General features: G+C 40.5%; 1 pseudogene; it reads left to right on the top strand.

The window, feature by feature from the left end:
• Positions 1-10,718: 10,718 nt before the first annotated feature.
• LOC137757080 (small ribosomal subunit protein eS4, X isoform-like) lies at positions 10,719-11,456 on the top strand (annotated as a pseudogene).
• The last annotated feature ends 339 nt before the right edge of the window (positions 11,457-11,795 follow it).

Raw genomic sequence — 11,795 nt, 5'->3', positions numbered from 1 at the left:
CTGTATATATGTCTGTAAGGTTCATTTAGTCTATAGTGTTTTTAAAATCTGCTGTTTCTTTATTGATTTTCTGACTGGATGATGTATCCACTGTTGAGAGTGGGTATTAAAGTTTTCTACAGGGACAATTAAACAGACCAAAGGAACTAGAGACACCAGTGACTGATTCAGATATATATGGGCATTTACCATATAAAAGAGGGGGCATGACAGATCAGTAGAGATAAAGGGATTATTTGATAAGTTGAGCTGGAAAACAATGGTTGTCCATATAAAAAGATGAAATTTGATCACTACTTTATACCACAATGAAATGAACTACCTTACACAACAGTTAACTCCAGATGGATTAAAATTTGATTATCAAAAGAAAAACATTTAACTTTTAGTTAAAACTAGAGATGAATATATTTCCACCTTGGAGTGGTGATCCAGTTATAAAAACAAAATCCACACTCGCAGATCACGAGAGGAAAACTAAGACAAAACTAGTTGCAAAGGTGTTGGAAAGGTGAAAAGGCAAACAAAGGACAATGAAGCAACCCAGAGATTAACAACTGTAGAAAGCCCCTTCCACCCCTATGGATGGAGGGGAAAAAGGGAAGAGATGATATCACCAGATCTCAGGAGCTGGGGTCACACAGTAGGAGCTGGAATTGTAGCGTACAGACTATTCAGGTGGGGCAGAAACAGGTTTGCCTAATAGGAATTATAACTGTGGAGGAGACATGGCCACTGCCAGAGATGCCACCCAAAGCAAAGAGAGAAGGGAGAAAATACCCTGGCTTCTCCCTCCTCTTGCTTTTAGATGTCAGGCCAGTTCCTCCCTTTGGCCAAACTCTAACTGGCAGCCAATGGACATGCGAGCCTGAAGGATGCCAGCCCCTGCTGTTTCAAACCAGAGCAGGGAGAGGGCAGAGAATGAATCTGAGAGCAAACAGGCAAATGGCCAGCACAGGTTTCCTAATTTAGTCACAAAAGCACTAACTAAAAGAAGACAAATTTACAACATTAAAATACAGAATTTTGGCTCATTAAAAGTCACCTTAAAAAAAATGAAAAGACAAGCTACAAATTGGGAGAAGATATTTGGTAGTATGTATGATTGACAAAAGATTGGTATATAAAGGACTGCAAATCAATAATAAGGAAAAAACTCCAAATAACTCAACAGGTAAATAGGCAGAAGACATGAACAGACATTTCATAAAAGAGGAATCACATATGGCCAATATCCATATGAGCAGATGCTCAACCTCATTAGCAATCAGGGAAATGAAAACCAAAACTACAGTGAGATGCCACTTTACACTCATTCAACTGGCAAAAATTAAAAAGTCTGGCAATTGTTGGAGAGGATGAGGGACATCAGAATAGCTTATGCTTTTCTGATGGGAGTGAAAATTGGCGCTACTACTTAGCCAAAACAATTTGGCCTAATATTGTGGAGTAGGATGTTCGTGTCCCCTACAATGTAGCAGTCACTTCTAAGTACAATAGGAGACCTGTATAAGAATGTTCACAGCAGCACTGCCCACAATAGCACAAAACAAGAACAACGCAAATGACAACAGGAGAATGAATAAGCAGATTATGGTATATTATTCAGTGGTGAAAATGAATGAACTAAAATTTTAAACAATAACATGGAAAAATGTTAGTAACAATGTTGAGTGAAAAAAGCAAGCCAAGATTACATATATGGTATGACCCTTTTTTATGAATTTCAAAAAGAAAATGACAATCTATTGCATACATATGATAAAATTACATATATATATATATATATATATATATGCATTTCAACTATAAATACAAAAATTCAGGATAGTGATTATCTCTTAATTATGGGAGAGACAGGGAATAGGATGGAAGATGAGCACAAAGCCAGATGTCAGGTAAGGGTAATGTCTTAGTTCTCAAGTTGGATATAAGGATCATAGGCAGTCTTTATATTAATTTAAGTAATTAAAATGAATATATTAAGGCCGTGAAAAAAACAGTAGTGATAGTGCATTGTAAACCAAGGGTTATGGTTAATCTAATTCTTTGTAACAGAGGTTCTACAGAAAAGAAAAAGAATTGGTTAACAATTCCGGTTAAGCACAGCAGATTGAACAGATGAGTTTATTCTGCTCCCTCCAGAAACCTCACTCAGATTGAGTCTAAAGTGATGTTTTAAAGCATTATAAACTCACAATGGCAAAAAGAGCAAAAGAAAAGATCTGCAAGAGAAATGGCAATTTTCAGAAGCTGGAACGTGGACAGAGGAACAGTGGCTGACTTAACCAGCTAGAGGAAGCCATCAGAGGGGAGAAGCAAGCTGATTTCCAGAGAATCCAGAGATCCTTCAGAATTGGAGATGCCAGGCACCAAGGAAGGCAGGGTAATGCATGGGGCTGAAAATACAAGGGTTTATTAAAAATCTTATAAGGGGCAGGTCCCCATTTCTATCCCAGCCAGTCAGGTATCATACCTCCAGTCAGGAGACAAGAGGTTTATTCTCTGTGAAACTGAACACCAGGCACTGTGAAGGATGGGAGGGCAAACAGAGAGACTAGCAAACCTGCACACTAAGTGATGTCTCCCTCTCCCCCAGCTCCCAGAACTCTGGAAGCTAAGGCCACCAGGTGACCAGCTTCCCACCTGCCCGCCAGCAGCACATCCCCACACACAGATTCCAGCGGAAGCAGCAAAGGCACATTTCAAACAAACATTAATATTAAGGGAGATAACAGCAAGATGTTGCAATAATTAAAGAAGGAGAGGAGGTTATGGGAAAGGAAAGAGGAAAAGGAAAAGCTATTGGTAACTTTAAAAATATGATAGTTGGAATTTAAAATTCAAGAGGAAGTTTGAAAATAAAGTCGAGAAACTCTCCAAGAGATAGAGAGAGAAGAAAGAAAATATTTTAAAAATTAGGGTATCAGTCTAAGAGGTCCAAAATTCAATTAATAGGAGTTCCAACAAAAGAGAACAGACTAAATAGAGGAGAGAAAAAATAATACAGTGAGATTTCTCAAAACTAAAGGACATGAGTCTTCATGAAAGATGTGAAGTTGAAAAGTCCCCACCAAGTACCTATCAAAATAAATGAAAAAAATACCCACATGAATATACAGCATCATAAGAGTTCAGAATACTGTGGATAAGAAGGAGATCCTCAAAGCTTCAGAAAAGGAAAGGTGGTTCCAAAGATTGGTAATCAGAATGGTACATGACTGACTAATTGCAGTAATGGAAGCTAGAAGACAGTAAAGGCATGCCTTACAATTTTTCAGAAAAAATTGTTTCCAAGTTAGAATTCTATATCCAGCAAAGTATCAATCACATGTGAGGGGGAAATAAAGCTATTTGCAAACATATACAATCCCCCAAAATATGTAACTCCCATGCACACTTTCTCAGGAAGCTACCAGAGGATGCCCCCTCAAAATGAAGAATTAAAACATAAAAGAGGGTAACATGTGATCTAAGAAAATGGGAGAGAAAGAGGGAGGAGAAGAATATCTCCAGGATGAGTGCTGTGCACTACGTCTAAAGAACAAGTCATTGTAAGAAGGCGACCTCCAAGGGTGAAAAACAAGGAAGCAAATCTAATGTGTGTGGTTGTATTACAAGGAATTTTACATCTCTGATTAGAAAGCCTGGAAGAAAACTGAATCATAAGTGCAGAGAAAGTGAAAGCAAATCAACTAAAGACAGCAAGTATTGACTCCAGGAATAATCAAAAGGTGTGTTGTAATGGGAAAGAAAGATATTGTTTGGCTGTGAACGACATCTACATAGTCATGATAATGTAAACACTGAACATTTATTCCACCAAAGATTATGATAGAACTATATTGGGAGCAGGGGGAAGAGGGAGTATAGGGGTGCCCACTAGTGTGAGAGAGACCACTCCTCATCTTAAAATAGTTAGGCCTTATTAAATCATGTGTAAAATGAAAAATCAAGGAATATTAGTATAAGAATGTTATTTTGAATATAGGAGGTTAATACCAGTTTAAAAAGATGTGATTTGAACATGTTATCTCTGTAGAGTGATGTGCAGGAATGGGGAGGAGAGTGGGCCCTGCTGTTTTTCAAGATCAGTCCACTTATATGGAAAGTGCTACGATTTTAAGTTGCATTTATATATTACATTGATAAAAGATTAAAAAAAAAAAAAAAAACTGAAAGTCGGGACTTCCCTGATGGTCCAGTGGTAAAGAATCCGCCTTGCAATGCAGGGGATGCAGGTTCGATCCCTGGTCAGGGAACTAAGATTCCCACATGCCGCGGGGCAACTAAGCCCGTGTGCCACAACTACTGAGGCCATGCGCCTCAACTAGAGAGAAGGCCATGCACCACAAAGAAAGATCCCTCATGCCTCAACGAAGATCCCGCTTGCCACAACTAAGACCTGATGCAGCCAAAAATAAACTAAATAAATAAATAAATAATAAATCTTTAAAAAAAACGAAAACAAAAACTGAAAGTCCTCCACCCCCAGAGGTCACCACTGTTAACTGTTGAGTATGTAGCCTTCCGAATGTTTTGCCCCATCTTACACCACGCACAAAAATCAACTCCAGATGATGGATCAAATGCTTAAATGTCAAAAGTAAAACTTAAAAACTTTTAGTGGACCATAGCGTTCTGACTTTGGGGTGGGGAAGAATTTCTTAACCAAGCCCCAAAATGCACTAACTAAGAAAAGATCAATAAGTAGGAAATTCTCCTACTCAAAAGACACGATAAGGGACTTCCCTGGTGGTCCAGTGGTTAAGACTCCGCACTCCCAATGCAGGGGACCCGAGTCCGATCCCTGGTCAGAGAACTAGATTCCGCATGCCTCAACTAAGAGCCCGCATACCACAACTAAAGATCCCACGTGGTGCAATTAAGACCGGGTGTAGCCAAATAAATAAATAAATAAACAAATATTTTTTAAATAAACAAAACACCATAATCAAAACGAAAGGACTAGTCTGAGATTGGGAGATTTTTGCCACACATATAAACAACAAAATATCCAAGGCAAGGAACTACAAATCATTAAAAAGTGGGTAAGCGTTGCAATGAAAACAGGCAGAGGACATGAGCAGGTATTTCACAGGAAAGGAAATATGTATAGTCTCTCTGTGTCTCTGTTTGTCTCTCTGTCTCTCTCTACTGTCTGTCTGTATACACACACACACACACACACACACACACACACACACACACAGAGAGACAGAGAGAGAGAGAGAGAGAAAGAGAGAGAGACCACATCATTATTGATCAGGGAAATGCAAATCAAGAGAAGCTGAAGCCTTTCTCAAATGTCACCTCCTGCAGGAGGCCTTCCCTGGTCACCCTATTTAGGATTCTAGCCCCATATATTCCCTGATTTATATAGCACTTATCACCATCGAATACACTATCTACTATATGTGTTTATTTTGTTTATTTCCTGTTATCTTCATCCCACTAAAATGTCAACTACAAGAAGGCAGGGATTTTTATCTGGCACAATGCCAGGCACTTGGTGGACCCTTAATAAATATTTGTTGACTGAGTGGATGAATGGATTTAATAAAATAAGAGCTCAAAGAGAACTTAATAAATAAAATAGGAGAAAATATTCAGAGGTCTACTGAGAATAAATTTTCTCAAAATAAAGCAAGAACTGAATCAGCAGGTCATAAAAGCATACCACATATGAAGAAAAAATGGATACAGAATCATTAACTTGGAGGCATGTCTTGATTAAATTATTTAACTTGAAGCAGAGCATTCTTCAGATAGTCAAGCAGAAAAAGCAAATCACCAAAGGGAATAAAAACCAGACTTTCCTGTACTTCTCCGTAGATACTATCAGTGCCAGAAGACAGTGGAGCGATGTTCTACAAAGTTCTGAGGGAAAGAAAGTATGACTCGAATATTTCACCCAGCCAATTTATTATTCAAGGATAAATGCTATTCACAGTCAGGAAAGACTCAGGGAATTGAGTATGCATTAGCCCTTCTTGAAAAACATACCCAGTGAGAAAAATCTTGCCAACCAAGGGGTAGATCAGAATTCAGAAATAGATAGCTATGAGCATTAACTATCTATTTCTATTGAATCCATTAAAATATGAAACTAAGGCTAACTATAGAATCTCCACTAAATGACCAGAAGAGTCACAGCCTTGCAGAATAGAGTGCATTATAACCATTTAAAAAGTGAAGCCAAAATAACCAACAAAAATTGGAAAGTGGGAGAACAAGAAAATGAGGTGGAAAGATTGAATAGATGAGAACAAGTCTCATCTTCCATTGTGGAGAGTCAATTGATAGTAGCTATGTAGATTTCAAAAGGGGGGAGGAGAGGGGAGGGGCAGAGAGGAAGGGGAGAAGAGGGGAGAGGAGGAAAAGGAAACAATGTTTTCCAATCACTTAACCCACTTGATAATCCTTCTGTCCCCCAGAGGGGCCTCTCTGGAGCTAATAAACCTTAGGGGGAAGGAACATTTACATCAAGTTCAGCAGTACCTTTATTTTTACACTAGCTCCTTTTTTATACTTTAAATTCAAGTAAAACCAAATTTCACACTTTTTATTAAAAACAACATGACTGGTATGATCCCAGTATTATAAAATTGTTTCTAGACAGCTTGCTGTCTTCTACCTGGACATGTGTATAAAGAGACGGTTGGGAAGCTATTCCCCAAATGGTAACCGTATTTCTTTCTTTTCTGGGTAATGAAATTGTTGGCGATCTACTTGTTTCTTCATTGTAATTCTTAAATTGCTTCAGTTTTGTAATCTGCATTAGGTACTTTATAAAAACAATAAAGTGATTATTCTCTTAAAACTATTAAGAATGAAGAAGCATTCTCCCTGTGTGCAAGCCAACACATAGAAAACCGTTTATCGCTGCATTTTCTTATAATGGGGAATAATGAAAACAACATAAATGTTCATGTTGGAGGAATGGCTAAAGAAATGTGATATTTGCAAAAAGAGCTACAATGTAGCAACTTTAAAAAATTAAGTAGAATTGTCCTTGGAAAGACTGCCAGGACAGGTGAAAAAAGCAAGTCACAGAACGATGTTTATAGTAAGAAGCCGTTTGTAGCTTTGGATTTTTTTAACACACACCAAAACTCTACATTTCTGTATATGGGTTACTGCAGAGGAAAAGGCCAGGAGAGAGATGCACCAACCAGATAGCTGGGATTCACTGAAGAGCAGCCAGGGATAGGGCCAAGGGCTGGCTTTATCTGGGAAGAATGACATTTTTAAAAGGAAGATTTATCATGTATTAATTGCAGAATTTAAAACTCCTTTGTTTTTAAGACAAAATGTTCAGCTTGATAGTTTAAGGCTCATAGAAGGGTCAGCTTTGACAGTAGAATAATCATGCCCTAGTCTAGACCCAGCATAAAGGAGCTGGGAGAACCTGACCCCTCTCTCCCCAAGATGGGATGTGGTGGAGGAGTTGGCACCCTAACAGTGGCAGGGCGGGGGTGTGGCCATTCTCCAGTTAGGGCTGCAAGACAGTGAAGAAAGCCTTCTGGGAAGAGACTGAGAGGATAGTGGCATTTGTTTGCAGTGGAATGGGAGTTCTTGGAAAGAGCTTGCCGGGGAGGGGCAAGAGTTGGGAGAAGCCAAGGTGAGAATGGTCATAGCGATAAGGGGATGGGGACATTGGGTGAGGAAGGGGCTTGTCTTTCCTGAAGTGTCTGAGGATTACCGTGATGAGAGATCTGGTTGGAAATGACGGGCCTCAGACATGCCCAGGTTGGCTTATGGTCCCACTGGTGCCTGACAGCCCCAAATTGGCAGTGGGGCAGCAAGGAACCCCTTCTTGGTAAGGGCTGCCAAGAGTTTTGTGGAGGGCTGGCAAGAGCCCTGCTTACCCGGTGAGGTGGTGGTAAAGCGGTTTATCCCTTATCTGCAGATGTGATGGATATTTTATAATAGAAATAGCAAACACATATAGTGCTTACTATGTGCCAGGCACTATTTGGAATGCTTTACACATATATTCAATCCTCACAACACCACCAGGAAGTTGATCCATCCCCGTTATACTGTCGTGGAAACGAAAGCACAGTGACAGTGAGTGACTGGCCCAAGACCCCAGAGCTTGGACATGGCAGAGCTGGGATTCAAACCCAAGCAGCCTGGCTCTAGTATCAGGGCTCTTAACCATTACACTAATTACAAAATGCCATATTTTAATGATTCTGTGATGCACTTTTCTCATCTCTGAAATTGAGACGCATCTTACAAGCAATGGTATTTCATGGTTTAGCTGGCAACATATTCACTTTGTTAGGGGTATGCAAAATAACAGTGCTTCTTAAATTCAATGATACAGAGTATTAAACTGTCCAATTACCCGTTCTCTTGAAATCGTGGTGCCACGGCACTTTGCACACATTCGTGCTTGGGGAAGATCTTCAGCACCAGTAAGACCCAAGGTTGGGCTGAGTGGGGCAGTGGTGGCATGATCAGGGCTTGGTGGTCCACCTCCCGAGTTTCATTAATGCACCCTTCAGCAGCAGATGCCAGCAAGACACTCAGTGACCAGGTAGGACAAAGGACATGGCCACAGCGGCCAGCAAGAACGCAGAGGGCAGCACAGAGACCCCCGTGTGGATCTGGGACTCCCTCTCCCTGAAGATACATAGGAATCTCCCCATGCCAGATGCCATCTTGGATAGCAGAAGTGTTTGGAGAAGAAAGTCGAAAAGACTGAGCATTTAGTTAGATTGAAGTACCTAAAAAAAAAAAAATGGCCTTAATCTGCAGAAGAGTTCCTATCCTTTAATTACCAAGTCCATGATTTTTCTCTTCTACATCAATGGGAACAGGAGTTTCAAAGTGAGATAAGAAGAATTATAGGAAGTTAGGAAGGCTGAACTTCTTTGCCTATCTGGGTAGGGTGAGTGTAAATTGTCAATCTCACAACATTAATTATTTCTTTATTTGTATGTTTAGTCATTACAAAAAAGAGATTTAAGACAGCCTAAATAGTGTTATGACTAAAGGATTTGGAGAGAAGTGCACTCAGAAAGCCAGGGATGCCCACAGTGGCGTGTACACTTGGGTCTCTCAAGGCCCCAGTGGCACTCTCCACTCACAAGCTGCCCTTGCTGGGGCCCATTCCATGCCCCAGCACATGATTCTGCTTCCTCAAGCACAATGCTGACAAATGCCTAGCTCTGCCAGGAAGGCCACCATGCCCCCTTCTGCTAGTACAGACTCAAATCTCTTTGCTGTTTCCCCTTACCATGCCACACAGAACTTCCCTAAACACCAAGAAAACCAAAACCAAAGGAGAGACATGACAGGCAGCACTTATTCTAGGGAGAGCCTTCTGGTTCCCAGAAAGAGATTCCTTCCAGTTTCCTCGAGCGGGGAGAGAGGGGACCCCATGGAGTGGACATGGCTGCTTTGGTCGGCCCATAACCCTTCCTCCGTCTTCTAAGAATACTGGGTTTCTCCTTTAGGAAACTACTCCTCCTCAATTAATATGGTTAATTGAGGGAAGGACAAGGCTGTTAATCATAGCCCAGGCTGGCCAATGAGGGTAATCCATCTCTCTAGCCAGAATTGGTCTAGGGGTGAACACCTGACTGAGGCTGGGTCGGTGAGACTCTTCACAGAGAAGTGCATGTTGGGTGAGGATCTCTCTCTCTCTGCTAGCACCCAAAACACTAAGAACCAACTAACTTCAGTCATCAGTGGCCGTCTACAGAAGAAATAAATTATCTACAGAATGAAGTCAATTTTTGAGAAAAAAACATCCCAAGACAAGGAAGGAGGGGCAGAGCCCTAGCAATTTTAAGCCCCTAAAGCCAGCTCAAGCCCTGAACTTCCCAGTCTAGTGAACCAATAAATGCCTTTTTGGCTCAAGCTAGTTTGAGGTGGGTTTCCATCACTTGTCACCTAAATTGTCCTGACAACTGCAACGCACATACATGGGAACCCAGAATTCTGTTTATCTTCACTCAGACCACTAACATGGCCCAGCTACTCTGCATTGATTGCCCATAGCTACTGTCGCAGACTGATTTCCTCACCCTCTACTATTTACTTCTCTATTCATGGCTTCTACGTTATTGTGGTTCATGCTCCCTGATAACTTCAGCCCCCCAAGGACTTGGCAGAGGTACGTCTCTTCTTATGGCTCCTCTGCTCACTACCTCATCCTTTAGAAGTCCCCAGCCACAAGTTCCTTAGAGGACCTGATGGGCCAGGCTCATCTTTTTGTGTTGGGCCACAGCACAGATCAGTACATAGCTACACTGCAAGCTCCTTGAGGGCACCTAAGTATATCTTGTCCAACTTTAAATGGTATTATAATTTTTATTATCAGTTTCTACATGTTCATTGCTAGTATACAGAAATACCATTGATTTTTGTGTGTTGATCTTGTATCCTGCAACATTGCTGAACTCATTAGTTCTAAGAGTTTTTTACATAGATTCCCTGGGATTTTCTGCATAGGCAATCATGCCATCTGCAGATAGGGACACTTTTATTTCACAAGGCCAAAATTGCTAGAACTGAAAAAACAAATACAGAAATCCACAATTATAGTTGGAGACATCAACAACCCTCTGTCAGTAATTGATACATCACACAGGCAGAAAGTCAGTAGGGATATAGATGACCTGAACAGCACTATCAATCGACTTAATGGAATTGACATTTATAGAATACTCCATGCAGCTCTTTCAGTACCTAGCGCGGCCATGGCTCATAGTTCCAAGAAGGATCTGAAGGGTGTAGCAACTCCAAAACATTGGACACTGGATAAACTGTCCAACGTGTTTGCTCCTTGTCCATCTACCAATCCCCACAACCTGAGAGAATGTTTCCCCCTCATCGTTTTCCTAAGTAACAGACTTAAGTATGCTCCAGTAGGAGGTAAAGAAGATCTGCAGGCAGCAGCTCATTAAGACTGATGGTAAGGACTGAACTGATATAACCCACCCTGCTGGTTTTATGGATGTCATCAGCATTGACAAGACCAATCTATGACACCAAGTGTTGCTTTGCTGTTCATCATATTATGCCCAAAGAGGCCACGTACAAATTGTGCAAAGGGAGAAAGATCTTTGTGGGCACAAAAGGGATCCCTTCGCCGGTGACCAGTGATGCTCAAATTATCTGCTACCCTAATCCCCTCAGCAAGGTGAATGACACCACTCAAATTGATTTGGATACTGTGTACGGTGGTGACCAGAGGTGCTAACCTGAAAAGAGTAGGTATGATCACCAACGGAGAGACATCCTGGCTGTTTTGATACGGTTCATATGAAAGATGCCAAAGGCAACAGCTTTGCCGCCTAGATCTCCAACATTTTCATTACTGGCAAAGGCAACAAACCATGGATTTCTCTTCCCTGAGGAAAAGGTATCTACCTCACTATTGCTGAAGAGACCAGAGACTGGCTGCCAGACAGAGGAGTAGGTAAAGTGATCTATAGCAGGTAACATAATTTGAAAAGGTTTTTTAAACTTAAATCTAATACAGCATGAAAATATAATAAAATAATCCATTCAACAACCACAGAATACACAAGCTCACATGGAACATTCACCAATATAGACCACATTGTGGGTCATAAAATACACTTTACAATTTTAAAAGAGTAGAAATCATATAAAACATATTCATATATCACAATGGAATTAAATTAGAAATCAAAACAGAAAGATAGCTAGAAAATCGTCAAATTAATTAAACAACCTACTTATAAACAACACATGGGTCAAAGAAGAAGGCTCAAATAAATCTAAAAATATTGCTAACTAAATGATACAAC

The sequence above is a fragment of the Eschrichtius robustus genome, chromosome X (assembly GCF_028021215.1).
Source record: "Eschrichtius robustus isolate mEscRob2 chromosome X, mEscRob2.pri, whole genome shotgun sequence".
In the NCBI taxonomy this organism is placed as follows: domain Eukaryota; kingdom Metazoa; phylum Chordata; class Mammalia; order Artiodactyla; family Eschrichtiidae; genus Eschrichtius; species Eschrichtius robustus.
The sequence above is the reverse complement of the archived record's forward strand: the minus strand, read 5'-3'. Positions and strand labels throughout refer to the sequence as shown.